The sequence below is a fragment of the Bubalus bubalis genome, chromosome 14, assembly GCF_019923935.1.
Source record: "Bubalus bubalis isolate 160015118507 breed Murrah chromosome 14, NDDB_SH_1, whole genome shotgun sequence".
Classification (NCBI taxonomy): Eukaryota; Metazoa; Chordata; class Mammalia; order Artiodactyla; family Bovidae; genus Bubalus; species Bubalus bubalis.
Window position 1 is genome coordinate 49,744,656 of NC_059170.1, and position 20,153 is coordinate 49,764,808.

General features: G+C 43.8%; 1 long non-coding RNA gene across 10 annotated transcripts in view; it reads right to left on the bottom strand.

Annotated features, from left to right (window-relative positions):
• LOC102403501 overlaps positions 1-20,153 on the bottom strand; it is a 156,020-nt gene that overhangs the window by 26,879 nt on the left and 108,988 nt on the right. For 4 of the 10 annotated variants that reach the window (XR_003103229.3, XR_003103223.3, XR_006544600.2 and 1 more), the window contains exons 2-3: positions 17,673-17,780; positions 15,006-15,039 (exon numbers count right to left, since the gene is read on the bottom strand). The exons of 2 other annotated variants lie outside the window; for them this stretch is intronic. This is a non-coding gene — a long non-coding RNA (uncharacterized LOC102403501). Of the gene's footprint in view, positions 1-15,005; positions 15,040-16,878; positions 16,960-17,672; positions 19,275-20,153 lie in introns of those variants that run through there. 4 more of the 10 variants (XR_006544602.2, XR_003103232.3, XR_003103228.3 and 1 more) reach the window with 3 other exon arrangements.

The following is a 20,153-nucleotide window of genomic DNA, read 5'->3' on the forward strand; positions in this document are numbered from 1 at the left end:
GCAGGAGACCTGGGTTCTATCCCTTGGTCAGGAAGATCCCCTGGAGAAGGGAATGGCAACTCATTCTATTATTCTTGCCTGGAGAATTCCATGGACAGAGGAGCCTCGAGGGCTACAGTCCATGGGGTCGCAGAGTTGGACACGACTGAGCGACGAACACTTGCTATAGTAGAAGATGATAAAAACAAAATTATCATGTTTAGCAAACTATCTGAAATGAAAATGTCAGAATATATTATAAACAACAACAACAAAAAACAACCAAGCTTCTGGTTTTGTTTGAAGTGTAGAATTGTGTGATTCTCCATCCAGGGTTTTTAAATAATGTCCTGAATTTTTATACATATTTAGAAGCCACTTTTGAGATTTCTTACCTAATAGCAAATACACTATTGGAGAAACTGCAATAGAGAAATAATTTACATAAAGCAATGATGAAAAATGAAAACATTCTCTTTAGTTGGAAGAGATAAGAAGATACAAGATACAAGATAAGAAGATACCTTTAGAAGATACAAGCAAAGTGTTAGGAAGAAAATTACAAACAGTGGGCTGACTGCCGAAAGAATGAAGGTGGAGAGACTTCTAACATGAGTCCATAACTGAGCTGCTGGCTTGTTTCTAATCAAAATGTTTAAATCTTATTTCAACTTTTTTCCTTTTAAAATTTTGTTTTAGTATTAGAAGTATATTCATAATGTGTTCATACTAACATATAACATAATATATAAATATAAATATTAATACTAAATATTTTTAAAGCGCAAATACTGGAAGCACATGCTCAAAAGGGTTTTACCAATAGGGGTGCATGATTTACAGTCTTGTGTAGAGGATAGCTAATCAAAAACAACAAAGAAAACGGGTTGGTTTAGTTCCCTAAAACAATTTATTAGGGGAAAAAAATGTTCCCCACCATATACATAACATATCAATTCTAGGTGTGCCTTGGTCCTCTTGTGCCAAGTAAGCAAAATTAGAATGCTAATTACCCAAGCGTTTTTACAGTTGTTTGGTTAATGTCATCTGTTTGCCTTTGGTTAAAAGTCACATGTGAGGAGTACAGTCCCAGAGACGGTGATTCCAAAGGAGAACAAGCATCAGCCCAGGAAATATGGATGGTTAGTACTCTGAACTGTTAAGAAGTAACTGCTCACCTGTGGAGATGAAGACAGTAAGATCTGAGAGTTAAATGGCTTGCTGGTGCTATGTAGGTGGGTCCCTAAGCAGAGCCCGGACTGGGACCGTCCAGACTCATCTTCTCCCCATCCAGGGCACCTCTTTGGTTACGCCCTGCATCTGAAGCGACAATCCAGTGTGGGCCCAGTTTTGTATTTCCAGATTGGAGGAAAGCAATGGATTCAAAGCTTCAGCTAGAAATCACTCTTCACTTGCAAAGAAAATCCTTTGAATTTTCTGGTGAGACTCATGGCCACAGGCTTTATAGAGCTAAAGACAAAAGGTCATTGTTGGGTTTGCTGGCGTCACCATGTTGCTAGGAGAGCGTCTGTGATGGAATGTCCCAGGCAACAGGAGCCGGGATCCTCCACACAGCCCTGCTGTGAGCAAAGGACACGGCCTCTGTGCACAGGGAGGAGAGATCAGGCACCCCAAGGGCAAGGCCAGAGCATCCAGTCCTCCTGGACTTCGTGGGAGAGGACTGAAGACCAACACAAAAGTCCTCATACTACATCGTTTCTTAATGATTTTAAGAAATAAATATATGTTAAAATTTCTATTTTTATTTTGCTTCATGGTACCCAAACCTGCTCACTTCTTCTGGACAACAAGTTATAACAAACAGCAGTAAAATGAGCCTGAAATGGATATGAACTCATTTTGCTGGGAATAGGCAATGACCTGGCCCCATGTTTGACTTGCCAGCCCTGGGACCTCTCCAAGCATGTGGTGTAAGGATGGGGTATTGGCCCAACCGCCTCACAGGTCAGGTCAGAGAGCACAGGAGGACGAGGAGGATGCAGATGAAGGGAACAGATGCTCTGCAGGGAACAGGGTGCGAAATGCTGTGCTGAAATGTTCAGCACAAATCCATCTCTTTCAAGAACCAGGATTCCAGCTGCCATACGCTTTCTTCCCTTTGTTATTTACATCCTAGAAAATATGCCTCTAAGGGTAATGTGTGCTCATATATATGTATGTATTTTCAGAGTGAGAGAAAACAGAAAGAATAAAAGGAGATTTTTAACTCACTAGCTAACATTTTTGAAATGTTTGAAAACTGCTTTTGGGAAAGCAATATAGCTTTTGCTTAGAAATAGAAATACAGCACATTTTAATTTAAAAATATCCCTGCATTTTTGGGGGGGGGGGGGCGGGGAAAGTGTTTCATTAACCTCTTAAAACTGAGCATGGTTGTCAATTCTGAAGTCTTCCTGCTAAGCATTAATGGGAGGCTATGTCACCTGTGACCAGGGCTAAGGGCATAGCCCCGGGCTCCCACCCCTGCTTCTGAGTCCCCTGCCTAGGGTCAGAGTAGGGGAAGTGTATGATGCTGGCTGAGGTAGACTCTAACCTTGGGTAAAAATGGGAGAGAGAAAAAAAAGAAGCCAGGGAGGAGTCTGGGAGGTTAGATTGACAGGGAAATCTTCTACTTCAAAAGCTCAGAGGGCCCTACAGGACTCAGGCTGGCCCAGCACCGGGGACGGATTAGGGTCTCCAGCCCTCTATGCCAGCTGCCACTCCTGCAGGTAGTGATGGTCTGGCTAAAAAGTTGAGTGGGTGGAAATGCCTCTGGCAGAACCTGGACCCATCCTCCACAAAAGCTACTCACTAGGATGATCTGCTCTCGTGTAGACTATCTACATGTCATGGCTGCCACAGGGAATGGGCACATTTATACCATTGCTGGGACCATGCTCTGGGGTGGTGAGGGATGCTCCGGGTACCCAGGTGCCCAAGGCCCTAGGGGATCAGTTTATTGATACACTGACAACTGGCACAGAGGTTGGGAAGCTCTAGTTCACGGTGCAGCCCATCTCTGAGGATGAAAGCCTTTGTCCCTCATTGAAGGATAGGGAAGGGCAGGTATCTTTGGGGTGGCCCTGAGGTCATGGTGCCAATGTCTCTCCCTGCAGTGGGAAAGCAGAGGTGGTGCAAGGCCTGAAGAAGAAGACGGTGGTTCTGTGAGGGCCTGGGAATCTCTGGCAGGTGCCTCAAGTGGAAGGGGGCACTCCAGTGCCTGCCCTGTGCCAGGCGAGATGTGAAGGGTTGCTCCCAGAACCCTTAGCTCCTAAACTCTGCACCTTCCCTCCCCCTGTGAGGGGAGAGGGCTATGGGCAGAGCCTGGATCCTAGAACTGGGATCTGGAAAAAGTGGGTTGGGAGTTTCTGCCTCTCCTGTGGTCATGCCTACAGCCATCCTCTGCTGATCTCTGAGGACGATGCCCCAGGCGAGGAGCGTGATGGGGTTTTTGTTTGATAAGGAGAAAGTGAAGGAATATCACTGGGCCCATCCATAGAGGGAGAACGCAGCAAATACTTCATAAGGGAGGTTATCTCCTTTTCCTAGTGTATGATTTTCTAACTTAATAAAACATTTTTTTTCTGTACTCCCGGTTTTCCAATCCTGAACTCTTATTTTGTTTCTCTGGGATCTCACCCTGACTTATGACTAATACACCATCCATGAGCTAACAGCTTGCAAATGGATATATTCAGCCAAGTTTCTTCTCCCGAATTTCAGAAGTGTACCTAATTCCCTACTGGTCATTATGCTTAGATGCCTAGTGGGTACCTGAGACTTCCCCGTGTGTAGTTTGGCAAAGAGGAAGTCATTTCATTCACATACTGCAAGTAATCTCCTGTTTACCAAAACCTTTGGAATTAAGAGCGTTTCGTGCTCGTAGCTCAAAGAATCAAGGAACATGGTTTTCATTTACAATTGTTTTAGTAATTTCTGCCAGACTAAACAATAAGATTCTATTCTTGTTTCCAGAGTTTTACCAATGTGAAGCATACTTTACTAGACATTTTTAATACTAACTGAGTCTCCAAATAATGGTGTGGGTGGTCATGACCATGTGTCATAGCTGCAGACAGACAACTTAAGCCAGAAGATGGCTTGCAACGTTTTTCTGAAGTCTTCAGAAACACCTTCTTTCCAGTTCGGCTCAGGTGATCTTTTGTTGTTGTTTAGTAGCTAAGCTGTGTCCAACTCTTTCACGACCCCATGGATTGTAGCCCATCAGGCTCCTCTGTCCATGGAATTTCCCAAGCAAGAATGCTGGAGTGAGTTGCCATTCTGTGATCTTTGGCATCGGATAATTTTTCTCACCTCCTAACTTTGTCCCTATCATTTATTTTACCTTTTTTTAAAAATTGAAATGTAGTTGATTAACAATGTTGTGTTAGTCCCAGGTATATACTAGAATGATTCAGTTTTAGATTCTCTTCCATTATGGGTTATTAAAATATATTGAATATAGTTCCCTGTGCTACACAGTAGGTTTTCTATTTTATGTATGGTAATGCATACCTGTTTAATCCCAAACTTCTAGATACCCCACGACTCTGCCCTTTCCCCTTTGGTAACTGTAAGTTTGTTTTCTATGTCTGTGAGTCTATTTTCTATTTTGTAAATAAGTTCATTTGTATCGTCTTTTTAGATTCCCCATATAAGTGCTATAATATGTCATTTGCCCCTACCATTTCTAATAAAACCTGAATTTCTTTCAGATTTCATGACCAACAAGACCATACCAGGTTTGGGATGCAGCTGAATGGGGATGATCAGAAAGATCCATTAGTAGAGGTTCAGTTAGCAGATCCTACAGTTCCTAGGATCCAGAGCCACTGGGAACAGGTAGGGACCAGGGCTCCAGGTGGGAGAAGCAGAGCCCAGGAACCTTGGTATCAGGCCTGGGAAGCAAGACCCTGAGGCCAGGAAGTTGCAAAGTGAAGATGCAGCTGAGTAGAAACCAAAGGGCATGAGAGGCAGGGCTGGGAAAAACCTGGGGTGCCTGCAAATGGGTGGAGCTGGAGACTAAGCTTGTTGCCACTACACCTCTCCCTTTGCAGCTAAATCGAGTCCCACCTTGGAGGCTGGCTGGTCGCAGAGCTCAGCCAGCCCCATAGCCCAAGCAACATGTGGATGACATACGTGGCAGTGGTTCAGAGGTAGGCATGAGGCAGTTCTTGGTGATGGCTGTGAGCATCCTCATTACCCCCCAGTGCTTATAACAGACGTATGACATAGAAGTGCTGCTGCTACTGCTAAGTTGCTTCAGTCGTGTCCGACTCTGTGCGACCCCCCATAGATGGCAGCCCACCAGGCTCCTCTATCCATGGGATTCTCCAGGCAAGAACACTGGAGTGGGTTGCCATTTCCTCCTCCGATGCATGAAAGTGAAAAGTCAAAGTGAAGTCGCTCAGTCGTGTCCGACTCTTAGCGACCCCATGGACTGCAGCCCACCAGGCTCCTCTGTCCATGGGATTTTCCAGGCAAAAGTACTGGAGTGGGGTGCCATCGCCTTCTCCATGACATAGAAGTAGGAACGCCCATATCAGATGCAGTGACGTATGATGTAACTGGGGACACCCGTATCACAGACGCAGTGACGTATGACATAACTGTAGGGTCACTCGTATCACAGACGTAGTGATGTATGACGTAGATGTAGGGACACCTGCATCACAGATGCCGTGAGGTATGAGGTAGATGCAGGGATGCCCGAGTCACAGACGTAGTGACGTATGACGTAACTGTGCGGACGCCCGTATCACAGACGCAGTGACGTATGAGGTAGCTGTGGGGATGCCTGTGTTATAGACATAGTGACGTATGATGTAGACCTAGGGATGCCTGTGTCACAGATGTAGTGAGGTATGAGGTAGATGCAGGAATGCCATGTCACAGACGTAGTGACGTATGACGTAACTGTGGGGACGCCCGTATCACAGACACAGTGACGCCTGAGGTAGCTGTGCAGACACCCATATCACAGACGCAGTGACATATGAGGTAGCTGTGGGGATGCCCATATCACAGATGTAGTGACGTATGATGTAGCTGTGGGGACGCCCTAACACAGACGTAGTGATATGTGACGTAGGTGTGGGGACACCTGTAACAGACGTAGCAAGGTAGTGACGTAGACATAAGGACACCTGTGTCACCACATGCGAAGAATTCTAAGTGAACCAAGATGAAGAAGGAAAGTCACACATAACTGGCACGGGTAAGGAAGAAGTAACACTCCACCGGGTGATGGGGAAGCAGTGGTATAGCGGGTGACTTTCAGGGAGAGATGGAAATAAACTTCAGAGCAGGAAAGCAGGAAGGAATGGTTTTTGGAAGGCACGCTGAGATGAAAAGGTGTTGGTGGCTGAAGGGAACTGGTGTTGGGTGTCAGCCCCACAGGACTCACGTGGTGGCCCGAGGGCTGAGCTGGGGGTGGAGGACGACCATTCTGTCCTCACCCACAACTCCTTCCAGGCTCAGAGGTGAGGAGCTCCAAATGAGAAAACTGGGAAGAAGGAAACAGAAATGCAGCGCGTGATGGGATGGCGGTTGGGTCCATCCACCAAATGCCATGGTGCCCCTGTGCACCCAGCACTGCAACAAGTCCAAGGCCCTGACAGGTAAGGATGGGCCTTACTCTCAAGGAGCTGATGCAGACATGGGAGGGGATTCAGACAGAGCTGCACCTGTGAGGATGGATGAGCCAGGATCCCAGTGGGCAGCGAGAAGGGAAGTTTATTCTTGCTGCAGTCTCCCTATAGAGCATTTGGTGGGTGAAAACCAGGTGCCCATTACTCTCCTGGTACCATTTAGATATGCGAAATGTCCAGTCACTTAAATCTCAAAGCATCACTTCATTTTAGTAATTAATGTGGCCAATCTCCTGTGATAATCAGAAGCGTCACACTTCATTTCACTGGGAAAACTGCCTGCTTCTCCCCCTTGCATGGACTGCAGGCTGAGGTCAGCAGGAGCAAAGAGCCCCTACCCACCAGTGCACCCCCAGCTGTGGTTCTGACCCCATCTTCCAGTGGTGGGTGTCTGCGTGGCCCTCATCCTGCCCTCTGGAAACCCTGAGAGCCTTCTGCCCCTCAATGCTGAGGGCTAGCCAGTCCCCAGGCGGCTGGCTCTCCGGGTTGGCTGTCAGAGTGGCTGACCCGCCAGGCTCTCTCTCCCTCCAGACTCCATCAGACTTCAGCCCACTGTGTCCCCCAGCTTCAGGGACATAGTTTAAACCTCCACATGCTTCCTCAAAGCCCCTGCGTGTTGTTTTGAGGGAGACATGCCATTCTTCCAGGTGGAACCCACAGGTTAGCTCTCTTCCTCCAAATTCTGTTCACAGCAGTTCTTTTCTTGGCCTTATAGTTATCTTGTATAGTCTGGAGGTGGGTGGTGGACTGACAGTAGAAAACTCATTTTCATAAGCATTCCTTGCAAATCTTGCAGTTCATTTTGGAATTTTTTTAACAAAGAAAATGGTTTTATTTCTGATATTGCACAGTTTATTACATAGGACCCTGGTGATGAGTGTGAAACTGAAGAACTCACATGCACATTTTGGAATATTTTATCTATTACTTGTGGCCTTACTGGAAACTGAGACTAAAAGTTCCAACATAACATCCTTAGTGCATCCGTTTCTTCCCCCGGAGCATGGCATGTACAGAAAATGGTAGCATTTGTGAGGTACTCTAGGGTCCATATTAAAAAGCAGAGACATTACTTTGCCAACAAAGGTCTGTCTAGTCAAGGCTATGGTTTTTCCAGTAGTCATGTATGGATGTGAGAGTTGGACTGTGAAGAAAGCTGAGTGCCGAAGAATTGATGCTTTTGAACTGTGGTGTTGGAGAAGACTCTTGAGAGTCCCTTGGACTGCAAGGAGATCCAACCAGCCATTCTAAAGGAGATCAGCCCTGGGTGTTCTTTGGAAGGAGTGATGCTAAAGCTGAAACTCCAGTACTTTGGCCACCTCATGTGAAGAGTTGACTCATTGGAAAAGATTCTGATGATGGGAGGGATTGGGGGCAGGAGGAGAAGGGGACAACAGAGGATGAGATGGCTGGATGGCATCACCGACTCGATGGACGTGAGTTTGAGTGAACTCCGGGAGTTGGTGATGGACAGGGAGGCTTGCTGCTGCTGCTAAGTTGCTTCAGTCGTGTCCGACTCTGTGCAACCCTATAGACAGCAGCCCACCAGGCTCTGCCGTCACTGGGATTCTCCAGGCAAGAACACTGGAGTGGGTTGCCATTGCCTTCTCCATTGTGTGAAAGTGAAAAGTGAAAGTGAAGTCGCTCAGTCGCGTCCGACTCGTAGCGACCCCATGGGCTTGTGCTGCAATTCATGGGGTTGCAGAGAGTCGGACACGACTGAGCGACTGAACTGAACTGAACTAGGGTCCATGGATGTGCTATTGGTAGCTGAAGGGGACTGGCAAGGGGCTCCAGCTACTCTAGGCCCAATTGGACAGTTCAAGGGCATACCTAGGATCTATTTGCTCACACAATGTACTACTTTACATTGGTTGGGAAGCTGTGCACTAGGTTGTGCATGAGGCTGAAAGTGATGCAGAAGAGTAAATGATTCATTTGAGCTGTATGGTGGTGGTGATACCTGAGCTGGGATTTGAAGAATGAAGAGGAGTTCCCTAGGCAGCCAAGTAGGGTAAAGGCATTCTGAGTAACTCGGTAATTGGTGCAGCTGGAGAATTCAAGTGTGTGCTTAGTAGAAAGGGATGTGGTTAGTCAACAGGCTGGAGACTTTCATCCTGGGCAGTCCTATCCCCCAAGACTGAGAGCCATTCTTGCAGTAGTTTCTGTCACTAAGCTTCATTCTTGGCTCCATTTTTTTAAGATCTTCTTTATAATTCACATCTAATGAATTTCCAGGTTCTGCTTGTTTCACCTTTTAGTGCTTTTTCACAAGATCCCCTTCCCCTCCTTCTCCATACTTGCTGCCATGGTCTTCCTTCTCCCACCTGGTAAAGCAGGACTATTGTCCCATCTTCCTTGCCCACCTGCCCCTCTCCCAATCCATTTTGTGCACTACGACCAGTGATGTGAAAACATTAAGGCAAGCTTAATCCCCACCCCACCCCCCGATCATTTTACATCTCATTCTGTGGAAATACCCTGCCTTGCCACAAGTCCATCCAGATCCACACACTCTAGAACCTTCCACCTGTGAGACCTCCCTGCCTACCTCTCCCCTCTCCCCCGGGCCCACTCTGCTCCAGCCACACCAGTGTCCTGGCTCGTCCTCAGATTGGCCAAGTACAGCCGCCTCAGGGCCTTTGCACTTGCTCTTCCCTATTCTCAGATAGCTTATTCCTCAGGTGTGTGTGTGTGTATATGTGTGTGAGCGCACGCACATGCTCATGCTCAGTCACTCAGTTGTGTCTTATTCTTTGTGACACCATGGACTGCAGCTCACCAGTCTCCTCTGTCTATGGGATTTTCCCAGCAAGAATACTGGAGTGGGTTGCCATTTCCTCCTCCAGGGGATCTTCCTCAGATAGTCAAAGCTTTCTCCTTTGACATCTTCAAAGTCTCAAACACCACTTCATAAGAGACCATCTGTAAACAATAGCAACTCAACCCCGGATACCCCTACCCCCTCTGCCTACTTTATCTTCTTCCAGAGCATCAGTTACCACATAGCTGATGCACGTTTATTTGAGTATTAGAATGTGAGTCTGCGAAGGTAGAGCTTGGTCCTCTTCCCTGAAGCATCCTCAGTGCCTGGCTGGCAGGAGGCTCTTGATGGCAGTTCCGAATGATGGGCCAATAAAGAGAGTTGGGAGGAGGTGGAGAATGTCTGACTCACTTCACACCCAAGGTTTCTCCAGCCTGGAAAAGTCATCTCCTTTGACACCAATCATTTATTAAAGATTGACTATACGTGGGCCTTTGTGCTAGGCATTTTACATGTATTACCTCAGTTAGTCTCTGCAATGATCTATAAAATATATACTATTTCTAGCCCCTCTTTTTAATGTAATGTGGGTTTTACAGAAAATTAAAACATGTAACAGTGCATTCAAATATACAACAACGTATACTTTAAATCCCATTCACTCTTGCAATTTGTTTACTTTTCCTGACCTTTTTATGTGTACACATAAATGCATACACATAGGATTGGGACTTTGTGTTTTTACCTGCTTGTTTTTTCCTTTACAAAAATGAGATCCTGCTACAGATATTATTATACAGATACTGTGATGTGTCTCAGAGATTTTTGTCATGAAAATTAACAAGATATATCTCACTTTTACTCTTGGCTTCTTACAGAGGATACACCACAATGCATTCAATTCATCCCCTTTTGCTTCACATTCATGTTGGGGTTTTGTTTTGGTTCTACTATGTTGAAAATAATTCTGTTTACAAATAATAAATGCTGGAGAGGGTGTGGAGAAAAGGAAATCCTTCTACACTGTTGGTGGGAACATAAGTTGCTGCAGCCACTATGGAGAATAGTATGGAGGTTCCTCAGAAAACTAAAAATAGAGTTACTATATGATTTAGCAATCCCACTTTTGGACATATACTGGAGAAAACTATAATTCAAAATGTTACATGCACCCCAATGTTCATAGAAGCACTATTCACAATAGCCAAGACATGGAAACAACCTAAATGTCCATCATCAGAGGAATAGATAAAGAAGATGTGGTGCATATACACAATGGAATACTACTCAGCCACAAAAAACAATAAAACAATGCCATTTGTGGCATCACTGATGTACTCAGATTATCATACTAGTGAAGTAAGTCATAAAGAGAAAGACACACTATATGATATCACTTTTATGTGGAATCTAAAATATTACACAGAGAAACTCTATGAAACAGAAACTGACTCAGACATAGAGAATAGACTTCTTGTGGCCAAGGGGGAGGGGCTGGGTGAGGGATGGAGTTGGAGTTTGGGGTCAGAAGATGCAAGTTAGTATATATAGAATGGATAAACAACAAAGTCCTACTGTATAGCACAGGGAACTATATTCAGTATCCTGTGATAAACCACAATGGAAGAGAATATTTTAGAAAGAAATAACTGAATCACTTGGCTGTATAGCGGAAATTAACACAACATTATAAATCAACTATACTTCAATTAAAAAAAATCAAAAACAATTCTATAATAAAAATCTGTCTCCCTATATTTTCAATCAGGCTGAGGTAGATTACTACGTATTAGGAGGGAAATTCTAGACAAAATTCCTAAGTCAGCAAATATGCATATACTGATGATGTACTGGGCTTCTCCGGTGGCTCAGTGGTAAAGAATCTGCCTGCCAATACAGGAGATGTGGGTTTGCTCTCTGGTTTGGAAGATCCCCTGGAGAAGGAAATGGCAACCAGTTCCAGTATTCCTGCCTGGGAAATCCCATGGACAGAGGAGCCTGGAGGGTTACATTCTATGGGTAAAAGTTGGACATGACTGAGTGACTAAGTAACAACAAATTGATGTATTAGGATCTGGTCCTGTGGCTGTGGTCTCTGCAGCAGAGGTAGCCAGTGCCTCACTCATATCCCTCCACTCACCATCTCCAGGCAGGCTGCCCCACCTCTGCCTGAGGCTTTCCAGGGCCACCAGAGCTTCTCTGTCTTTTTGTAAGCGATGGAACAAATACCCCAAAGCAGATTTCAATCAGTGACCCACAGGAGTTAATGGACATGCACCCGTTGAAGGGTTAACTCTGTGTTTTGAGTTTTTCACTGGATCTTAGCCATTCCTTTGCTCTCAGTGGTAACTTGATTGACAGCACACTCTTGATTGACAGCCTTCCCTTTCCTGGCTCCCTTCCTCCATCCCCTACTCAGGTTTCTCAAGTTCAACTCCCAAATGAACCCTCACACTCAAGTCTTTGTCCTGGTGTCTATTTCTGGAGAGTCAGAACTAAGACACTCATTTATTTCTGGGGGGAAAAAAAGAGTTTATTCTCTAAGTAAAGGTGATGCATGAACCTGGTGTTTTTTAAATATATAGAGATAGAAAATGAAAGGTTAACATCTTTCCTCTTCAAACTTCTAGTCTCTCTACCCAACAGTAATGCCTGTTGACAGTACCCTTTATTTCTTTCCAGATAAAACACATGATTATACAAATATCTACACATATCCTTTTAAATTTACATAAGTGGAGTAATTCTAAACACTATGCCTGGCATCTTTTTTCCACTTAATGACATAGTCTTGGAAACCAGTTTTATTTGCACATGCAGATCTTTAAATAACAGTTTAATGGCCTTATATTCTATGGCAATCCCATAGTTTTCTAACCACTTTCCAGTTGCTCAGTCATGTCTGACTCTTTGTGACCCCATGGACTTGTAGCCTGCCAGGTTCCTCTGCCCATGGGATTTCTCCAGGCAAGAATACTGGAGTGGGTTGCCATTTCCTTCTTTAGGGGATCTTCCTGACCCAGGGATCAACTGCAGGTCTCCCTCACTGTAGGTAGATTCTTTACTGTCTAAGCCACCAGAGAAGCCCAAGTCTCCTATTAAAGAACATTTATTGTTTCCAATATTATGAATGTACCACCATGCTGTGAAAAAAAGATTTTGTACACAGACCTTAGCTCAATCTTAAAATTTTAAATTAATTCATAACAAAACTGTTGTGTCAAGGGATATATATTTTTATACTTATTTTTCTGTTTTAGATGTTACTGTTTTCCCCTCTTCAAGTTGATTGCATTGATTTACACTCTGATCAACAGTGTGTAAATGTCTGTTTACCATGGCTTCCCCCACACTGAGGTTATCAAATATTTTAATGTTTACTAATCTGTGAGGTGAAAAGGTTATCTCATCATTTTATTGTGATTTCTACTTGTTCATTTCCTTGACTCATTTTTTAATTGTATTTTTGTCGTCCTTTTGATTTCTAAGAGCTTTTAATTAATTTTCTATTGAGGTAACATTGCTTTACAACATTACATAAGTTTCACGTGTACAACATTATATTTCCTCTTCTGTGTACCTTACAGCAAGCTCATGACCAAAATTTTAGTGTCCAGCCATTACCATATGAATGACCCCATTTATCCATTTTGCCATCCTAACCCCCTTACACCACCCCTTCCCTTCTGGTAACCACTACTCTGTTCTCTGTATCAACCTTTTGTTTTTGTTTGGTTTGATTTCTTTACTTATTTTGTTTGTTTTTTAAATTCGACCTATGAGTGAAATCATACGGTATTTGTCTTACTTTGTCTACTTATTTCACTTAGCATAGTACCATCAAGGTCCATCCATGTTTTTTTGCAAATGTCAGATTTTATCTTTTTTATGGTTGAGTAGCTGTGTATGTGTGTGTGTGCTCACTCAGTGTCCGACTCTTTGCAACCACATGGACTGTAGCCTGCCAGGATCCTCTGTCCATGAAATTTTCCAGGCAAGAATACTGGAGTGGGTTGCCATTTCCTCCTCCAGAGGATCTTCCTGAGCCAGAAACTGAACCCTTGTCTTTTGTATCTCCTGCATTGGCAGGTGGATTCTTTACCGCTGACCACCTGGGAAGCACCATGGTTGAGTAGTATTCCATTGTATATGTACATCCTATCTTCTGTATCCATTCATTATTTGATAGGCACTTAGGTTGTTTCCATATCTTGGCTATTGTGAATAATGCTGTAATTTACATGGGGGTGCATGTATCTTTTCTAATTAGTTTCTAAGTGCTTTTATATCAGGTATGGCTACAAACCTGCTAGATACAGTACTTACATTTATTTTTTCCCATTCTATGATTTTCCTTGAACTTTTGAGTAATGATATATTTTCTTATACAAAGGTCTTAAATTATTAAATCAAGTCTGTTCATCCTTTTTTTTTTTTCATAGTTTCTCAATTCTATAACCATGTTTAAGATGTCTGTCCTGCCCCAAGTTTATAAAAACATCCAACTACCTCCTAATTCTTTAAGAGTTACATTTTTGCATTTAGATCACTAATCCAGCTGGAGTTTATTTTTCTGAGTGGTGTTGGTTGTTAGAAGCAACTATAGAGAAATGGAAGTGAGGCAGAGAAGACAGGCCGAAAAGAGAATGCAGGACAGTGACAGTGAGGAGTTGCCATGGATCAGAACCAGCTGACAGCCTTCCTCGGGAGGGTGAAGTCCATCCTTTTTAAGGACTCTTATCAGTGGTGCAAAGGAGCCAGTTTGTTCTGGCTCCAAGGGCCAAATTATTACATTATTATAAGTTAAATCTTATAACATTATAATTATACTTTTTAAAGGTAAAATTATTCCAAGTTTATCACTTCCTCCTGATTATTTTACTATGTTTTACTATTACCTATGTTCCTGAGGTTATTTCTATCATATGTGTATGGTGGAAATATAATGGTGATGCCATGTTGGAAGCTTGAATAGGTCATAGAGGGAGTATTTACACCATGGAAACTGGCAAAGCTACAAGTCACGGTCTTTTTTTTTTTTTTCCCTTTGGGGATCCAGTTGGTAAGCATTTCCCAGCACACCACTGACTTAGCCCTTTTCCAGATGTCTATTCAGAGAGGAGGCTGGCATGTCAGACAGGAAACTCAAGCATCAGTTATGGAGTCAGACTGGAGGACACTGAGATCCATTCCAGTCCTAACATTCTATGATTCTCTGATGCTTGTAATTACTCTCAATGGCTATACTGCTAGAGGGGAATTTAGCTCAGAAAAACCTGCTTTTAGGGGATTTCGCCAGTTTCCACATTCCGAAACTGGATCTCATTTTAGTGTAATTCAGTCCCTTGATGAATCCTGTAGAGGATTCTTCCCTGTGATGCCTCCAATCCGGATTCCAGTGCAGCAACTCAGAGCTCTAGATAGAATTATTAACCATTGCCCATCTGTTTTGCATTTGATATTGTGTTCGTCAAAGATTTGACTCTCTCTTTAAAGTAGTCAGAATGCACTGACCACTTTACTTCCTCCCTGACTACATGGCAGCTCCTATCTAGTAGAAAGCAAAAGAAGGCTGGGGGAAAGAGGAACAAAAGATGAGCTTCGGATCTTACCCCAACTCTTGAAGCAACGAAAGCATTGTTTACCCTGGTTAAAAACAAAGGCCTTTGTTAGGATTCATAAATCAGTTTTTCAGATAAAGATAAGAACATTTAAAAGATGCATGAAAGTCATAGGAAAAAGTGTAACATTCAAGGAGCTCTTATATGATCTTAGGAGAACCTTCTCACTTGGATTAGGAGAAGGTTACTTTTTTCTGTTTTCTTTTAAAGATAAGAGACCTTTTAAAAGTGTTTAGCACACATTTAGAAATACCTACAGAATCAATGACAACATTAATTTATCCCAAAACAAATCCATCTACCATATTAATAATGTTTAGGGGGCTCCTTCCACCAAGAATTTTATTTCTCTTTCACAAATACACCATAGAAGTCATTTTGCTCCCATTTCACAGATAGTCAGACTGGTCTATTGACAGTCCCCCAAGCATTCTAAACTATTTCCAATTTCTCTCCTTTCCCTCTTTCTGCCTAAAATTCTGTCTCTCCTCTTTTCATGTAATCATGTCAATTCTTTATGATCCCATGCAGTCTTTAATTATTCCCCAGTTCAGTGATGCAGGTTTCAGGACTCACAACTCCTGCTTTCTGTACCACTCATTTGCTGCCTTATCATACCTTCCCTTGTGACTTACTGTTGTTAACTCCATTTCTACTGAGTATGGTTTTACTCCAGCATTTAGACAAGAGGTTTTTATCCTGGGATGCATAGACCCCTTAAGACTACAGGGAAACTGGGGATGTCGTGAAATTTTCTAAAATTTTGTGTGTATGTGCCTTTTTAGGGGCAAAAAATTATCTTTCATCAGATTCTCCAAGGGATTTTTGACCTGAGAGTTCCACCTCTTGGAGGACAGAAACTAGATGATACATTTTATTGTATTTTTTGCAATATATTCAGTAATTCAGCTCAGTAACTGAATGGGCACAGGGTCAATTTAATGTTTCCACTTATTTGCTATAAATCAATCTCTTCTTTTCCAAACTAAGAAAGAGGAACAACATGGTTTGTCTGTTTCCATCTCACAGTTGAGCACATATGAAGATAATAGGTGTTTAAACATTTTGAAAAATACAAAACAATACAATTATGAGAGCTCCCTTGAGACATGGAATATGGGAATTCTGCATTCATGAAAATCTCTCTCATTCATTTACCTTTTATGAAACTTCTTCCAAAGAAGCAGAGCTTGGAAAATGTTTTTCCCTTGATACAGAGAGGAGGCTGGCATGCCAGAGAGGAAACTCGATATGAAGCAATTCACCAGGTGAAGCATTCATTAATTCACTCTCCATTCATTAATGATTTTTATTTCCTTATTAACTCTCATTCTCTCTAATACTATTCCCATTCTAATTCTGGGTGTGTTCAGTATTCTCTCAGACACTCCTTGCAACAGCCTAGCCTCTCATTTCCTGAACCTTCTCTCCTCCAATGATGTGACCTTTTCCCCCACTCATGCCCTCACTCCCATGGTCATACCTAGACTTTGTCTTTATCTTGTCTACACTGCTCCTGTGCAGGTAGAATAATGACAACCGCCCCCACCCCACACACACACCAAAAGATATCTATGCTCTGATTCCTAGAATCTGTGAATAAGGCGCATTAGATGGCAAAGAGGGATTAAGGTTATTAACCAGCTGACCTCACAGAGAGAGTATCCTGCATTACCCAGATGGGCCTCAGACAACCACAAGAACTCTTTAATGTGGAAAAGGGAAGACGAAGAGGATGTCAGAATGATGCTATGTGATAGGAACGTGACCCGCTATTGCTGGCTTTGAAGATGAAGAAGAGGACCAAGAGCTGAGGAATGTGGGTGATCTCTGTGAGCTGGAAAAGGCCGAGGTGTGGACTCACCCCTGGAGCCTCCAGAAAGGAGCACAGCCCAGCCAACACAGTGTCTTCAGCCCACTGAGACCCACTTCAGAATGCTGACCTCTAAGAATGATAAAATAATACATTTGTATTGTTTTATTTTTTCAAATATTCATTTATCTATTTGGCTGCATTGGTTCTTATTTGCAGTATGCGGGATCGTTGTTATGTGATGTGGGACTCTCTAGTTGTGGTGTGAGGGCTTAGTTGTCCTGTGGCATGTGGGATGTTAGTTACCTGACCAGGGATCGAACCTATGTCTCCTGCATTGGCAGGTGGATTCTTAATCACTGAAACACCAGGGAAGTCCCTCATTTGTGTTGTTTTAAGCCAATAAATCGGAGAAGGAAATGGCAACCCACTCCAGTGTTCTTGCCTGGAGAATCCCAGGGACAGGAGAGCCTGGTGGGCTGCCGTCTATGGGGTTGCACAGAGTTGGACATGACTGAAGAAGCGACTAAGCCAATAAATTGTGATAACCTATGACAGCAGCAATAGGAAACCAGCATATCTTCCTTCCAGTGGCAAATGAAGTCCGGTTTGCCTCCAGGAAACCCACTCTCCTATCTTTACAGTTTACACCCTCTAGTACTCAATTCTAGCAAGGCTTTGACCCCACTAAGACCTACAGTCCATTGATCCTATAACCTGTGATCTCACTCCATATGTCCTACTCCCCTGAGAAAAATTCCAACTCTCATTGAATCCAACCCTCCACCTATTTTGTACTTGAACCTCAGGACTGAGTGTGGGTGGAGAAAAAACACACAACCAACCTTGAGACTCAGGAAGTATCTCTGTGTGCCTGCAAATCCCCAGGAGGATTCCGTGATTCCTTCACCCTCTTGGTCTCCTAGGAGAAAGTTTCACAACCTCTTTTCTCTCTGAAAGGGAAAGTGAAAGTCGCTCAGTTGTGTTGACTCTTTGCGACCCCATAAACTATACAGTCCACGGAACTCTCCAGGCCAGAATACTGGAGTGGGTAGCTATTCCTTTCTCCAGGGGGTCTTCCCAACCCAGGGATTGAACCCAGGTCTCCCACATTGTAGGTGGAGTCTTTACCAACTGAGCTATCAGGGAAACCCGCTCTTCTCTGGAAATGATCAGATCCTCTTTCTGCAAATCTCCAAATTCACCCTTTGCTGATTTTGTGTGAATGTGACCTTTCTATTCCAGTGAAAAAGTAGACAGTGAGAAGAGGGCTTCCTCACACCCTACCATCTCACCTACCCACCCACTCGTCTACACTGCCTTCTCTCCCATATCTGCAAACTATCTCTGGGAGAGTCTATCTAAGCTCTGCCCCTTCAGAGGAACAGAGGAACAGCCCCATTACATCTCTCCAGCTTCTGTTTCCTTTTGTTCCCATGAAGTCACTCTTCATGGGATCCTGTCCTCAGCACCTGAAGAGCCTGCTATTCACCACTACCCCCCACTATCCTCTTTTGGCCCCATGTTCCCTCTTCTGTTACTGCCATGTTCCTCTTCTCCCATCTTCTCTTGAACTACTTGGGTCAGCCCTGCATCCTCGCCCCTGAAACCGCCCTTGATTATGTCACCAGAGCTTCCGCATGGCCGAATCCAGTGGTCAGTTCTTGGTTGCATGGGACTTGGCTTGTCAGCAGCAGCTGGCATCACCTCTGGCCTGAATTATCAGCAAGTGTTCTGAAACAGTCTCTCAGCTCTGTTTAGCTGCCCTGGGTCTGTTTTCTACTCAGCAATCAGAGTGCCCCTGTGTTGTTTTGTTTTCAGTAGATAGGGTCCTGTCACCCCTCGGGTAATAACCAGCCAAAGCATCTCAGCTCATTCCAGATACAAGCCAAGGTCCTGACAGTGGTCCACAGCATGCCATACGTGGGCTGGTCACCTCCCTGGCCTCACCTGCTGACACTGCTTTCCTGCTCCCTCTGTGCTAGCCTCGGGGCCTTCTTGAGGTTCCTCAGACACACACACAGAGACTCTGCCCCTGGAGTATCTGCCTGGAGAGTTCTTCCCCTAGAGCAGCACAACCCTCCCCTTCTTCCTTGAGGTCTCTGCTCAGATGTCACCTTATCACAGTGGCCTCCCTGACACCATCCACAAATAAACAATAATACCCCTGGCTCACCCCTAGCTGCTTTATTCCATGCTATATTTTTTTCATAACACTTATCACTATCTGAGATTTCACATATATATGTATTAATATTTACATTAAGCTTAGATTTGATAGTTAATAATTTGATTATTTAATAAACATATTCAACATATCTACTATCATTAAATTATGTATAATATTACAGTATATACTATTATATAATAGATTGAAAGTGTTAGTTGCTCAGTTGTGTCTGACTCTTTGCGATCCCATGGAATTCTACAGGCAAGAAGACTGGAGTGGGTAGCCATTCCCTTCTCCAGGGGATCTTCCCAACCCAGGGATCGACCTGGGGTCTCCTGCATTGCAGGCAGATTCTTTACCATCTTAGCCATGTCATATGTATGTGACATATACATATAAATAGCAGGTGGTGATTGCAGCCATGAAATAAAAAGACACTTACTCCTTGGAAGGAAAGTTATGACCAACCTAGACAGCATATTAGAAAGCAGAGACATTACTTTGGCAACAAAGGTCTGTCTAGTCAAGGAAACCACTGGTTTTTCCAGTGGTCATGTATGGATGTGAGAGTTGGACTATAAAGAAAGTTGAGTGCAGAATAATTGATGCTTTTGAACTGTGGTGTTGGAGAAGACTCTTGAGAGTCCCTTGGACTGCGAGGAGATCCAACCAGTCCATCCTAAAGGAGATCACTCCTGGGTGTTCATTGGAAGAACTGATGTTGAAGCTGAAACTCCAATCCTTTGGCCACCTGATACGAAGAACTGACTCATTTGAAAAGACCCTGATGCTGGCAAAGATTGAGGGCAGGAGGAGAAGGGGACGACAGAGGATGAGATGGTTGGATGGCATCACCGACTCAATGGACATGGGTTTGGGTGGACTCCGAGAGTTGGTGATGTACAGGGAGGCCTGGCATGCTGCGGTTCATGGGGTCACAAAGAGTCGGACACGACTGAGTGACTGAACTGAACTGAACTGATATATATAAAATATATTATTTTTTCTCACTCACAAAACTATAAATACCATCATGACGGGTTTTTGTTTTGTTCCTGGATACAGCTCCAGCACATAGAAGAGCATCTTATGTGTAGCTAAACAAGTCTCTTGACTGAGGATAAGACTGGATGGATGAACCCCTGACTAGGTGTAT